We start from the raw sequence: 8,312 nt of genomic DNA, 5'->3' as shown, positions 1-8,312 counted from the left end.
GGAGCTTCGTGTTCGGTTACTCGCAAGGGAGTAACTCGCGAGCGAGCCCGAAGACTCGTCGCTAGCTCTTTTTCGCGCGCGCGCGCGTTCGATGCCGAAACACCGACGCGCGCGCCACACGCTCGTATGTGCCATTTTATTTGCCGCCGGTCTTGCTCAGCCGGTCGGCGACACTCTGCTGTGTTTAACGCTATTATGTAAAGCGTACGAGAGAACGACGGAGGCGAGAGTAAACCCCCGACGCCGCCGCCTCTCTTCATCCTCCTCCTCTCCGTTCAAAAATCCACAAGATCAAAATACTCGTGTTCTTATTCTCCCAAATGTTATGATGCGCGGTCTCGAGAGACCGCGCGATTCACCCTGACGCTAGATCGACGATGGCGATGCTTAGACGTCGAGGACTGTTCTGTCTGGTTCGTACGCGTTTAACCGCACACGACCAGCAATAAGATTTTGCTACGGCGTACAAAGCGAGCGGGAAGAAGCAACTCTTCCCGCAAACTCGTATCCGTGGAGTAGATGCTCGGTAAGCGCGACGATTCCGCTGCTGCGTACGAAACGAGAGGGAACCGCGCGGCCAACACACTAGAGGCGTGCGCGCCACATAAGAGCCATTCGGTCTTGCGACACCGACTCGTGGCAATGCTGTGCTCGTAATAAATAAGTGTGCGTTAATTTTGCGCGCGTTCAGCGACGAACGAGAAGAGCCGCACCGTAATCCCCGGCGAAGAGGAATACGAGACGACGCGAGAGTCGAACGTACGTTCTCGCGAGACACGCAACCTCCAAGCATGAGAAGACTTGGCGGCGGCGCGTTCTGCGACGATCGTATATTATTTTATATATTCGTGGTTTCCAAATCAAACATTTTATATAAATGTTCTCTCCGTGTCAGAGTCGCGACTCGACAAAATCCGTTCTCGACCCGTACGGGCGATTCTTCGTTTGTCAACGTCGAGAGCGCGACACGTACAATATTAATCTCTCCTACCCTCTTATAGTACCCAACCGACCGGCCAAGCGGTCGGCGACGGTACGGAGAGCGGTCGAAACACGCCGGAGTGGCGAGAGACTCGAGAAAGTACGTTTACGACTCGTCCGGACTCGCTCGACTCGTTCGACGCGCCGAGCGCGACGTATCTCTTATAGTACCCAACCGGCCGGCCAGGCGGTCGGCGACGCACGGTCCTACGCACGGCCGTATGCGAGCGCGAGCGCCGAAAGGCGCGTTCAATCGAGACATAGTCGCGAAGAGCGAACGATCGAAAAGTCCTATTGTACGATAAAATATTATCACGATAGCCGTATGGCGAATGTCAAACAACGATAATTAGCATTAATTAAGAAGGAAACAAACGAAATGCCGGGACAATGAGGTATAAGCACCGACGGTACCTCCGGGCCGGGAGGCACCTCCGGGCCGGGCGGCACCTCCGGGTCGGGCGGCACCTCCGGGCCGGGCGACACCTCCGGGAACCACGGCCGACCGGCGACACCTCCGGGCCGGGCGACACCTCCGGGAACCACGGCCGACCGGCGGCACCTCCGGGCCGGGCGACACCTCCGGGAAACACGGCCGACCGGCGGCACCTCCGGGCCGGGCGGCACCTCCGGGCCGGGCGACACCTCCGGGAACCACGGCCGACCGGCGACACCTCCGGGCCGGGCGACACCTCCGGGAACCACGGCCGACCGGCGACACCTCCGGGACGGGCGGCACCTCCGGACGACCGAATGATCTCTCGAAGTCAGACGACCGCCGGCGGTACCTCCGGAACACTTAACGACGATTTACGGCGCCGCAACAAGGAGAGCTACGTAAAAACGTTTCGGACGAAAGTTACTTACTATTCGGCGCTCGCTGGACATGAGGGCGCTGTCCGATTACCAACTCGAAACGTGTCTCTCAAACCCACGTGTCGGATACATATATTTCGTATTATTACGGATGATACGCAACACGCAAGCTGCGGTGACCGCGATTACGGTACGGAACACTCGCCCGATGCGAAATCACGCGCGCGGCAACCGAGACGGCTCGTTACGGGCGTGATTATACGTGCGGCACCACATAACGGCCGGCGTCAACTTGGGGACGGACGGCACCTCCGGGACGGGCGACACCTCCGGACAACCGAATGATTTTACCAAGTCCGTCGCCCGCCGGCGGTACCTCCGGGGCACTTGACGGCGAGTAGCGCCGCTACGAGGAGATAATGCTACGATACGGAAATACGTTTCGGACAAAGGTTTCGTACTTTTTGACGCTCCGCACGACCGCGCGACACGATTATTACGATATCTGCTAATTCCCGGCTACCACTCGTCGGATGCACAATCTTCGAGATTCTACGACCGATACGTGGACGAATGCAGGCAGGATGCCGATAAGCGAAGCCGGAGTGTTTGCACGAATAAACTTTCCGATGCGTCCTCATTTAATTAATCTCATTTAGCTCGCTCGTTAGCGGTACAAGCGAGAACTCGGGAACAGGCGCAAGTTCGCTCGCGGCGCGTTGCTCTCGCCGGCGAGCGAGAAATTTTTCCAGGCCCGATAGCGGCGTGTTGCCTTGATTAGCGGGCGACACCTCCGGCGGCACGCGCCGCCCGTAACCCAAGTACGATCGCGGCGTGTTGCTTTCGTTGGCGGGCGACACCTCCGGCGGCACGCGCCGCTCGTAACCCAAGTCCGATCGCGGCGTGTTGCATTCGTTGGCGGGCAACACCTCCGGCGGCACGCGCCACCCGTAACTCAATTCCGATCGCGGCGTGTTGCTTTCGTTGGCGGGCGACACCTCCGGCCGCACAAGCCGCTTTTTCCAAGTTCGCTCGCGGCGTGTTGCTTTCGCCGGGCGAGCGACAAATTCTTCCAAGTTCGCTCGCGGCGTGTTGCTTTCGCCGGGCGAGCGAGAAATTCTTCCAAGTCCGTTCGCGGCGTGTTGCTATCGCCTGGCGAGCGAGAAATTCATTCCAAGTCCGTTCGCGGCGTGTTGCATTTCGCCGGCGAGCGAGAAATTCTTCCAAGTCCGTTCGCGGCGTGTTGCTTTCGCCGGGCGAGCGAGAAATTCTTCCAAGTCCGATCGCGGCGTGTTGCATTTCGTTGGCGGGCGACACCTCCGGCGGCACGCGCCGCCCGTACCACAAGTCCGATCGCGGAGTGTTGCCTTCGTAGGCGGGCGACACCTCCGGCCGCACAAAGCCGCTTTTTCCAAGTTCGCTCGCGGCGTGTTGCTTTCGCCGGGCGAGCGACGAAATTCATTCCAAGTCCGTTCGCGGCGTGTTGCTTTCGGCCGGGCGAGCGACAAATTCTTCCAAGTCCGTTCGCGGCGTGTTGCTTTCGTTGGCGGGCGACACCTCCTGGGCGGCACGCGCCGGCCCAGTACCCCAAGTCCGATCGCGGCGTGTTGCTTCGTTGGCGGGGACACTCGGCCGCACAAGCCGCTCTCCAAGTTCGCTCGCGGCAGGTGCTATTCGCCGGCGCGATCGACAAATTCTTCCAAGTTCGCTCGCGGCAGTGTTGCTTTCGCCGGGCGAGCGAGCAAATTCTTCCAAGTTCCGCTCGCGGCGTGTTGCTTTCCCGGGGGCAGAGCGAGAAATTCTTCCAAGTCCGTTCGCGGCGTGTTGCTTTCGCCGGGCGAGCGAGGAAATTCAGCCAGTCCGTTCGCGGCGTGTGCTTTTCGCCGGGCGAGCGACAAATTCTTCCAAGTTCGCTCGCGGCGTGTTGCTTTCGCCGGGCGAGCGAGAAATTCTTCCAAGTCCGTTCGCGGCGTGTTGCTTTCGCCGGGCGAGCGAGAAATTCATCCAAGTCCGTTCGCGGCGTGTTGCTTTCGCCGGGCGAGCGAGACAATTCTTCCAAGTCCGTGCGCGGCGTGTTGCTTCGTATGGCGGGCGACACCTCCGGCGGCACGCGCCGCCCGTACCACAAGTCCGATCGCGCGTGTGCTTTCGTTGGCGGGCGACACCTCCGGCCGCCACAAGCCGCTTTTTCCAAGTTCGCTCGCGGCGTGTTGCTTTCGCCGGGCGAGCGACAAATTCTTCCAAGTTCGCTTCGCGGCGTGTTGCTTTCGCCCGGGCGAGCGAGGAAATTCTTCCAAGTCCGTTCGCGGCGTGTTGCTTTCGCCGGGCGAGCTGAGAATTTTCCAAGTCCGTTCGCGGACTTCGTGTTGCTTTCTCCGGCCGATCGAGAGAAATTCTTCCAAGTCCGTTTCGCGGCGTGTTGCTTTCGCCTAGGCGATCGAGGAAATTCATCCAAGTCCCGTTCGCGGTTTGTTTGCTTTCGCAGGCGAGCGAGAAATTTTTCAAAGTGTCCGTCGCGGCCCGTGAATTGCTTTCGCAGGGCGAGCGAGGAAATTCATCAAGTCCGTTCGCGGTCGTGTTTGCTTTCGCCGACGAGCGAGAAAATTTTTCAAGTCCGTTCGCGGCGTTCGTTGCTTTTCGCCGGCGAGGCGTGTTGCTTTCGCCGTCGAACGTGTGGGGTCTCGTCTAACCGACCAAGACGAATCCCCAAGCCGAGGGCTGAGTCTCAACAGATCGCAGCGTGGGTAACTGCTCTACCGAGTACAACACCCCGCCCAGGTACCTAAGTCGTCTACAGACGATTCCGAGTCTCGACATCGAACTTGCGAAACCCCATGATCGACCGTTAGACGCCGTGCCGTCGTAGCGGTGAGATTCCGACGACGGGGCGATGGCGCCGTACGGCAAACCGGGCTCGTGCGACGACCGGCCCGAGGACCGGCCCGCCTAGTAGTGTCACATTGTTTTGAGCCTTTTCGACTCACGAGACTCCTAGAGATATCATTGCCACCTTCGACTAGAGAGGATACGGCCTTAGAGGCGTTCAGGCATAATCCCACGGATGGTAGCTTCGCACCACCGGTCCGCTCGACCGAGTGCGTGAACCAAATGTCCGAACCTGCGGTTCCTCTCGTAACTGAGCAGGATTTACTATCGCAATGACTAGTCATCAGTAGGGTAAAACTAACCTGTCTCACGACGGTCTAAACCCAGCTCACGTTCCCCTCGGGGGAGAACGACTTCCCATGCGGGCACCGACCGCCCCCATCTCCCACTGGGAAGCAAAAAGAATAGCCGAAGTTACTTCGCCGCCGGACTCCCCTGCCAGCTAATACGCTCGATCGCGCGATACCTCCCCTTGATCCCCCCCCCACCCCACCTATTAACCACCCCTACCCCACACCTCCTCTCCACAGACACCATCTCCTCTCCCCCCTATCGCTGCCCCCCCCCACGCTTCCTATTCCTTTACTTAACCATCCACCTCCACAACCCCAAAGACCCCCTCCCTCCCCGGCTCATTTCAACTCGGCCACCTATTCATTATACCATATCCCTCTCTTCTTCTCCCCTCACAACCCCCTATACTACCTTCCCCTTCTCCCTACGCCTCACCATTATTTCATCGCCTCACACTACCTCTTTCCACGTCTTATCACCCCCGTTCCCTTTCCCCACCTGCGTAGACAACTATCATTCCACCTCCCTGTACTCAACTCACGGACTAGCGAGCAGCGAGTGAGATTACCGTACCATTCCTGCTCATAACCACCCGTTCACCACAAACCTGTGCAACTCCGCTACGCTACCATAACGACACCAATAATGTACGAAACCCTCGTGCAGTCCAACCCCCCCCCACCCCTACCATTTACACCTAGAGCAACTCTTCCGTAGATCATGAAAGCTCGGGCCGCCACAAGCACAGGTATCACTGTTGGTTACTTTGCTGAAACTTCTGCATGGAAAACTCTTTCAAGCCCAAAAGGACTCGATAGGCCGTGGCTTTCGCCGTCTCTATGGCGTACGACATCCGGAGATCAAGCCAGCTTTTGCCCTTTTGCTCTCGCGAGGTTTCTGTTCCTCGCTGCAGGCTGGCCTTAGGAACATGCGTATTCTCTTGCACGATGTACCGCCCAGTCAAACTCCCCGCCTAGGCAGTGTCCTCGAATCGGATCACGAGGGAGTATACGGTCGATCGGCCGAGGCTACACGCCACTCTGACACGCTTTGGGCTCTAACCAAATAGAGTGGTAAAAGACGCGGGAGAAGAAAAAGAACTAGGGGAACGCAGATACAAGAAGATTAAACCGCCCAGTAAGAAGGAAAAACGATATTGAAAGTAGTGGTATTTCACCGGCGATGTGCCATCTCCATACTTATTGTTACACCTGTAAGTCTCCTTACAGTTGCAGAATAGAGAAGGAAGGATCAAACAGGGTTTATTGTCCCCCCGAGAATTTTTCCAAAGACCCGTTAACTTGGACAGTGGGTTTCGCTAGACAGTAGATAGGGACAGTGGGGAATCTCGTTAATACATTCATTATGCGCGTCACTAATTAGATGGACGACGGCATTTGGCTACCCTTTAAGAAGTAGAAGTCATGGTTACGACCCGCACCGGGGGGTTCTGGGGGCGGGTTAGACCCCAACAGCCGAACCGAGACAACAGCCACCGGTTGGAACGGGCGGATAAATACGCGTTACTCCCCTTGCCGCTCTTAAAATGGGATCCACAACCTGGGATTTCCCATATTTACCAGCGCACATACACTGGTATACGTACGCCAGCAGGACAACAGATACTTCAGACCGGAGCGGGCGCGGTTGTTTACCACGCAAACAATGGACTAGGAATAGGTTACGGTTTTGCAGGCAAATAGGCGCCACCAGTACCTAACAGAGATCCAACAAAAACTGTGAAGACTGTAAGAGGGAGCTGAGACAAGGTGAGGGTTGCTTTCGTTTACCTCTTTGTGAAGCCCAGGTAACGCACGGCACCCGATCCACGCATGCCGAATAATATTTACGTCCAACCGGGCAATGGATGGGCTGGGATCGCCAAGAGGGCTTCCCAAATGCTTTAAGGGAATTGCGTACACATAAAATTAATCCAAAGACACACAATGCGACAGGCGCCTAGCTTTCCCACGCCCCGTGAGACTGTCAGACACCAATTGGTAGGGCCCCGGGTAGCCATCATCCCGGTGGGGCTTCCCTACATCCTCCAATACCCGGTTGTTGTCTAATCGAATGGCTTATGACAAGCTTCAGCATGCCTAGGACCCAGAAACTGGCACATTCTCAGCGCCAGCAGATCACGTCGAATCGGCCACGCATTTAGCCAACTACCGCAAACCCCGACAACGTTAGACGGGGTCACCCGTCGCGTACCTCGCTATTTTTGGCCCTCGCGGACCGATCGAACGACGTCAGGGCCGGACGCTTTGCCACAGGATTCCTGGATTCGCTGTATTTCTTCCACCTGTCGTTTATGGGTAAACTGTGATCGGTCGACCTTTACCCCGCCTTGCTTGAATTTTTCACGTTGACATTCGAGAACTGGGCAGAGAAATCACAATTGAGTCAAACAAAAGCGAGGCCCCAGACCACGGGGGAAGGAGGTAACGTGAATGGAGGTTTGGGCACCACTCGCACATTGCTTGTTTTAATTAGACACAGTCGGATTCCCCCTAGTCCGTGACAGTTTCGAGCTGGCGTTGAATGGGCGGCCGAAGAGTGAGGCCACGACTGCTTCGCGCCGCCACGGAAGGCCTGCGCAGCAAGGGAAGATGCAGAGGGGGCAAATGGAACTGGGAAACAGAGGGAAGCGAGGCTGCTCGGGGAGATCCCGGCCTCTTGGACCGGCTTGTTCCCGCGAGGTGATTTGTTGAGAACGCCCAATTACCCCGTTAACATGACCAGGGACCGGGAACGGGAACGTCAGCACCAGACCCGCTTTCCCGACACAAGCCCGACACGCCCCCCCGCTCATCCAGAGCCAATCCTTATTCCGAATACGGACGGAGGGCGAGTATACATTTCCCCGACTTCCCTTACCACATTATCTCTATTCGACTAGAGGCTCTTTTACCTTGGAGACCGCTGCGGATATGGGTACGACAAACGGCGCGAGCGCGAATGCAAATGACAGGAAGGGAAAAGCATGAGCAGACAGAGACGCCACTGACAGAGAACGCAACGAACACCAGACGCTGAGACGCCGAGCCGCGCGGAAACCGGACATCGACACCTCCACGTGGCCATTTATCCTGGATTTCAAGGTCCGAGGGGAGAAGATCCGGAACACGCCGCAACTGCGCGTGATCTTCGCGCCAAACCCTATATCCTGCTAGAGGTTCCAGGGAACTCGAAAGGATTATACAGAAAAAGAAAATTTCCCGGATCTCCCGACGGAAGTCTCCAGGTCATTTGGGGTACCCCGACGAACATCTTACGAGGGCCCAGAATTGTATTGCGGTTTCCGCTGCCGCGGTTTCCGGACGGAATAGGAA

The sequence above is a fragment of the Nylanderia fulva genome, unplaced genomic scaffold (assembly GCF_048542155.1).
Source record: "Nylanderia fulva isolate GAGA-0341 unplaced genomic scaffold, ASM4854215v1 Scaffold823, whole genome shotgun sequence".
Taxonomy (NCBI): Eukaryota; Metazoa; Arthropoda; class Insecta; order Hymenoptera; family Formicidae; genus Nylanderia; species Nylanderia fulva.
The sequence above is the reverse complement of the archived record's forward strand: the minus strand, read 5'-3'. Positions refer to the sequence as shown.